The following is a 7,500-nucleotide window of genomic DNA, read 5'->3' as shown; positions in this document are numbered from 1 at the left end:
GTTGACACCTTTTTCGCAGAATTGAGAGTTTTTCTCGATGAACGTCTCGGAAGCAGACAAGATTTATCGTTTGCTGCCAGTACTAAGCAAAAACCGAAAGAATCTGTGTCTGAATTTTTTGTGCGCTTTCAGAGGGCGTGGACCGATGATTCTAAATTGCCATTGACTAATGAATTAAAGCCTCTGTTTATTAACACGATGTTGAATAACATGAATGCGAAGCAAGCGCAATTGATCAGAATCACCACATCGAATTTGCACGAAATGACCGTAGAAGCTCTAGGAAAACGAATAAGGGAGTTAGATGCATCAGGTGGTTTCACTGTAAAAGTAGAAAATGCTATGTTTACAGGGCACCAGAAAAAAGGGAAGTATAACCGCAATCAAACTTCTAACCCCGAGCTCAAACCATCAAGGGCTCACCAAAAAGGGAAGTCAGATATGACATGTTTCCATTGTGGTAGAAAGGGACACTTTAAACGAGACTGCTGGCAGTTACAGAGGCAGAATGAACCTAAAGTGAACTCGGGGGGTACACAGCCCCCAGCACGTCCTGCAGAGCATGACTCTGATGATAGGAGACGTCCACCACAGCGAGGAAACGAGAACTCGGGTGCCACATATCATACCCAATGGCACCCAAACCAAGCATAGGGATGCCCACAGAGTGAAGTCAGTTCAGAATTATGTATGATGACCTTAACATTCTCAAATAGCGGAGAGGATTTGCCTTACTTTACCCTTATGGTGAATGGGCAGCCTCAAACATTTTTGCTTGATACAGGTGCAGATGCTTCATCAATGACATCTAAAGAATATGAGGGTCCCATAACTAACCAAATAATTCACTCTGTGGGAATAACAGGAACTGACATTGCATGTCATGTGACACCTCTCTTGGAGGTTAAAGCTTCAGGTGTTAAACCATTTTTTCACAAGTTTACCATTATACCTGGGGCTCCGCTGAACCTTTTAGGTCGTGATATGATGCATAAATTGGGCATGGATATAAAATTTACTAAAAAACAAGTTGTTTTCTCTTTTCTGTCCAGTTTACAGGCATCCATCGATCCATTACCGACATGTGAGCAGGCAAGTGACTCACACACGCCTGTTTCCTGTGGCAGTATGCCTGCACGGGTGGACTCCATGATTAACCCTTTGTTATGGTCTCAGTTCAAGGATGACACTGGTTTCATTGACATGGAACCATATAAAGCAAAGCTTAAAACAACTAAGCCTGTTTACATTAAACAATATCCTTTGTCAAAAGATAAAGAGGAAGGTATTAAGCCTTTGATTGAAAATTTTGTCCAGCAGGGTGTCCTCCAACCAACACATTCACCATACAACACACCAATTAACCCTGTAGTGAAAGCCGATGGAAAAACTTGGCGATTAACTCAAGACTTGAGGGCTATCAATCAATTAATTATACCGCTGGCACCAATTGTGCCTGATGTTCCGACTGTTATGAATTCGGTACCTTACTCACACAAGTATTTTACTGTCATTGATTTGTGTGCAGCTTTTTTCTCTGTGCCGGTACACCCGGAGACTCAGCCATTGTTAGCTTTTACATATAGAGGGCAACAATATTCATGGACACGCCTTGCACAGGGTTATGCAGACTCACCCGCTGTCTTTTCGGCAGCAGTGCACAAAACTTTGGCAAGAATGACTGATTTGCCATCATCGGTGTGTGTGCTTCAGTTTGCAGATGATATCCTGGTGTCAGGAGAGACGGAGGAGGACTGTGAAAAAGCATCTGTGATTGTTTGCAATGTGCTTGCGAACGCAGGTTTCAAGGCCTCGAAAGAAAAACTGCAATGGGTCCAGACTAAGGTGAATTACTTAGGTCATGTACTGTTGCAGGGCCTCAGAGCAATATCCACAGACAGGATCCAGTTGATAAGAAGCATTAAGTCCCCACGAACAGTACAGCAGCTCCAAAGTTTTCTGGGACTAGTGAACTATTGTAGATCATGGATACCTGATTGTGCGATCCACGACAGGCACCTGAGAGGTCTGATTGATCACAAAACTCCGCCAAACACACGTCTGGACTGGACTGCTGAGGCAGATGAACATTTTGATGCATTGAAAGCAGCCATCATTAAAGCACCAGCACTGGGTTTACCAGACTATACCAAGCCTTTTCACTTGCATGCTAGGGAGACAGAGGGTGTAGCTGTAGGTGTCCTGGTGCAACTGCATGGTTCCGCATATAGACCAGTAGCATATCTGTCTAAGAAATTAGATAACATAGTCACAGGTATGCCAGCATGTCTTCGTGCTGTGGCTGCAGCTGCTCTGATTGTGCAGATGGCGGAGAAAACTGTTTTATCACACCCAATGACATTGTATGCGTCGCATCAGGTCGGCGCTATTTTACACAACATGCAGACACAGCACATGACAGCGCAAAGGCGCTCAGGGTATGAGGCTATTCTGCTGGCTACACGAAATCTTAGTATACAAACGACAGCAACCATTAACCCTGCTTTGCTGGGACTTTTAGGTGTTATGGAGATAACAGATTTGACTATTGATCATGATTGCATCTTTGAACTGACAACCTCTTGTTCTTCCAGGGTCGATCTGTTGGATACGCCCCTGGATGGGGGGGAACACATCTATGTTGATGGGTCTTGTTCAAAGCCCTATGATGGTGTCTACCTTTGTGGCTATGCTGTAGTTTCAGACTCAGGCGAAGTAATTGAAGCTTTTGCTTTAGACTACAATTCGGCTCAAGCGGCAGAATTGGTAGCATTAATAAGGGCCTGTGAACTAATGACAGAGAAGCGAGCAACAATTTACACAGACTCCAAGTACGCGTGGAGTGTGCTTCACCATTATGCTAAAATGTGGGAAGCAAGAAGTTTCAAAACAGCCGATGGTAAGCCCATAGCACATGCTAATCTGATAGGGCAGCTAACGGAAGCAGTTCAGCTCCCGTTGGAAGTGGCCATAGTGAAGGTCAAAGGTCATGCCTTAGGGGAGGATGAACAAACGTTAGGGAACCGCAGGGCTGATGAAGCTGCAAAGACAGCAGCCAGAAGTCAGATTAAATCACCGTTTCACCAAAAAGATGAAACACAGATAGCAATGACCGTGCACATAACGAATATACCAGATATCGACATCAAAATTGTACAAAGTCAACCGACACAGGCAGATTTGGAGCATTGGAGCAAAAGTGGTTGTGCTCCGGACGAAAGGGGGATCATAAGAGATGAAAAGGGTAGAATTGCAATACCAAAGTTAGGATTAATTATTCTAATAAGGCACTACCATGGTTTGTCTCATACAAGCTGTGCAAAAGTTGTTCAGGCAATTAATCAATTATATTGCATTGCTGATGTGCATAAAACGGCAAAACTCGTTTTGGACGCATGTCTGACATGTGCGCAGGTAAATCCGCACAAAGCAATTAAGCATGATGCGTTGCCACACCCAGAATCACCGTTCCAACATGTACAGATCGATTTTACTCATATGCCGCCGGTAGGAAATCTAAAATATCTTTTGGTCATCATTGACCGATTCTCAAAGTGGCCAGAAGCATTTCCGTGTGCGAAAGAGGATGCTAAAACGGTAGTAAAGATCTTAACAAAGGAGATAATACCGCGTTATGGAATAATTTCGACTATCGAAAGCGATAACGGGACGCCATTCACGTCAAAGGTGACACAGCTCCTAGCAAAAGCTTTGTCTATTGATTGGCACTTCAACATTCCGTATCATCCGCAGAGCTCAGCAGTCGTAGAACGATGCAATCGCACGCTAAAGACTCGCCTAACGAAAGCCGCACTCGAGACGGGGAGAAAATGGGTAGATTTGTTGCCCGCCGTGTTAACCGAAATACGGATGACCCCATCTTCCACTACCAAGTTATCACCTTTCGAGGTGCTAATGGGTAGGCCTTTCCCGACCCCGTGGGTCAAAGGCCGTGCCGGTATTTCTTCCTTAGGTGACATGCAGGTGATCCAGGAGGACTACGTGACTTCCCTTGTCGAAAAGCTAAATTCTATATGTGCTGATGTTTCCCTGTGTCTTCCTCTGCCCTCAGAAAACCCCACTCATAGTTTTGTTCCAGGACAAAGAGTGTTCGTGAAAAGTCTGAAGCCCACTAAGGTTGGAGAACCAAAGTACCACGGACCAGCAACTGTAATTGCCGTAACCCGGACAGGAGTTTTGACAGATTACCAGCCACAGTGGATACACGCTTCGAGATTGAAGTTGTGTTCTTCAGGAGAGCAGGCAAGCTCCAATTTAACATAGAATCCCAAAAGGGGATTCACCTTACTGTATTTTAGGGTGGGTGAGGCACTGACTACGCTGAGGAAAGAACTACCTTTCGTGAGGTGGGGGCCACCCAAAGCAAGAAGATAGATGGCCCATTGAGTCAACAGTGCCGACCCCCTAATACCCCTGAAGTACACTAAGGGCCAAATTGATCTATTCACATGTCTTATGGATATATTCGACAATGACTCTTTCAATGAGTGCACTATTGATGATGCTTTTGTTGAATTTGGCACATTAATTATTGGGACAGTGATAAACGCATTGGACGAAGCTCAAACTCATTTACGGATAATACTGAAATATGAACAAGATGGCCAAATAGTTCTATACTCATTTGAGAAAATCGAAGGGGAAATAAGAGTAAAAACAAAGACCCAAGCGTTGCCACCTAACCCAGAGTATTTCCACATTTCCTGAAAGCAAATATAACTTTAGGGATGTGGGGGATAAATAGAATACTGGGTATTATAGCACTTGTAGGGATAACAGCAATAAGCATACGTTTATATTGGGAGACCCAATATAACAAAAACGGAAATGAAACTCTGACAAAAAGAGAACTAACTAGAAGTTACCCAAATGAGAACCCCCTGAAGTTCATGGTAAGGGCAGGAGGACGTCTAAATTTCCTCTGTGACCCTATATCTGTGAGTATCGGAACGTATAACAATATAGAAGAAGCAAGAAACAAAAATGGTCACAGTCTATATTTCTGTAAAGGATCTTGTAGTTGGGCAGAGGTAAAAGCTTATAGAGGCCCAGAAGTAGTAATTCCAGAATCAAGATTCAGTATAACGATTGAAAAGGTACCACATAGAATAACTGAAGAAGGGAAAAGATGTATATATTGTGATAAGGACAAAACCGTACCTGCGCTTTTTGGAATAGAGGCAAACGGGAGAAATGCGTGGCTATTAAATGTCACCATTTTAGACATAACAAAAGAAGATGAAGGGACCTATTACTGTGCATGGACCCTTTCTGGTACAGACGCATATCAAAAGGTCCAGATTATTGTAGAAGTTCCGAAACATGACTCAGCCATAAAGGAGGTAATTAATGACTTACGTACAAAAACAAGCTCACAAGATTCGGACGCATCTGAGGATGCATCACACGATATAGATTTCTTTATGGGCTCGAATCTCACTCCAGATACCAAAGACATAAGAGTAGCGAAAGCTCAATGTGATGGAAATTATGCATGTGCTCTAGCAATACTACAGAAAAGGGTAGTGCATGAGGAGGGAGACGGAGATTGTTGGGTATGTTTACAACTTCAGTCAATGTGGAAAACGCAGGAGGTGAACACTGATATGGTTTGGAATAGCAAGGGTATATGTGAAATGCCTAAACAGATGTCTCTGATCGTACAGATGACAGACAATGTGCGACAGGGAAAGTCTCCCATTGTAGGAATTAGAGATTATGGGTGTTCGTATACAGGTACACCATTTCGAGGTCCCACATTCCATGTACATGCTCATCCAGCAGTGTTGTGTGTATGTTCAGGGGTAGGAAAACATATGGTAGGGAGGTCTGATTGTAAAAATACGATTACTCTGATTCCGGAGAGGAGACAACTTCATAATTGCACGATAACTTACAAAAACAGCTCCAGTGAGGGGTTCAACTGTCCCTTTTCACATTTAGACAGCGCACCTGGGATGGTGTGGGTATGTGGTGAAACTGCGTATTATCATTTGGATGAAGGACAGTGGAAAGGTTGTTGTTATCCTGCTATTATATCTACAGGAACTACTATTTTAAGAAGGAAAGTGAAAGCTGGAGAAAAAGAACCATTAAGCCGATCAAAGCGGGATATCAAACCCCCGCCAGACTATTATGCTGGTCATCGAACTAGTAATCCATGGACCAGCCCGTGGGAAACTGTAGGATGGTCTGTGGCAGGTTACTTTACAGGCATAGGTACAGCCATTGCTTTAAACAAAATAAATGGTCTGGCGTGGCAGGTTCTGTCGCTGGAAAATGATACAGCACAGGCATTGAATTTGATTAGCACTCAGTTAAGAACAATGAGAGAAGCAGTTGTTCAGAATAGACTTGCTTTGGACATATTGACAGCCGAGAAAGGAGGCGTGTGCAAAATGTTAGGAGTCTCTTGTTGCTTTTCAATTCCAGATTATTCGGACAACATCACCGACATTGTTACGCACATGAGGCAGTCCATCCCAGTACCTGAAACTGCTGATTCATCATGGTTTGAATGGCTACACGGGTTGGCAGGAGGATGGGGTGGCTGGATTTTTAGCACCATAATACCAATAATTGTTTGTTTATTAGTCTTCATATTGTTTGGACCTTGTATTCTGCAAGGCCTCCATAAATGTGTACTTCAATCCTTTGCTCCCTTGACAAGGCAAGGAGCTTATCAGGTAATGATGATATCACGCCAGTTGACAGAAATGAACCGAATCAGGATGGCTAGAGCCAGACGTGAAGGTCTTGCTGAGGAAAGTAACAATAGAGTATGGGGAACTGATTTTGATAGTGATAATGATAATGATGACGACGATGATGATTACGTTCATCTATATGAAGAAGCACTTGAACCAATTATAAGAAGGGAGGCGCAGGTGTTGGAAGGAGAGGAACGGGAAATCCAGGTAGATGGGGATGTTTACCAAATAATGGAAGGAGATATTCAAGTAGATGAAGACAGTTACCAGATTATGCAGGATGGAGAAAGAGAAGTTCAAGAAGATGAGACTGATAGGGAAGACGAAGGAACAGTGGTGGTGGACAGACAAGTAGTGGAGATAGGGACAGACAGCGATGAGAATGATGAGAGCGAGGAAAATGAGGAGAATCAGGAAGAGTATGAGTAATTCCTTGTTAAGAGGGGAAGGAAGTGATGATTTCTTATTTTTATGATTTCAATTTCTTAACTTGTTGTTTATTATTTCAATTTCTTTTCTAAAAATTCATATTCAAGTTTATTAAAGTGTTGTTAAAAGTGATGTTATGTATAACAGCTTGCACGTGAAAACAAAACAAAAATACGCTAACCGCAAGTAGAATATCACTAACTATTTTGAATGTATGTTTTAACTATTATATAGGGGTAAATGGTTATTTGTAAGACTGTTGGTCTTAAAGTGGCCATTGTGAGATTCTGAAATCTTGGTCGTTGATGGTTCCCATGAATGCCATGGTTCCCATACATTT

Source organism: Barbatula barbatula, assembly GCF_947034865.1.
Source record: "Barbatula barbatula genome assembly, chromosome: 4".
Lineage (NCBI taxonomy): Eukaryota > Metazoa > Chordata > Actinopteri > Cypriniformes > Nemacheilidae > Barbatula > Barbatula barbatula.
Note: the sequence above shows the minus strand (reverse complement) of the source record.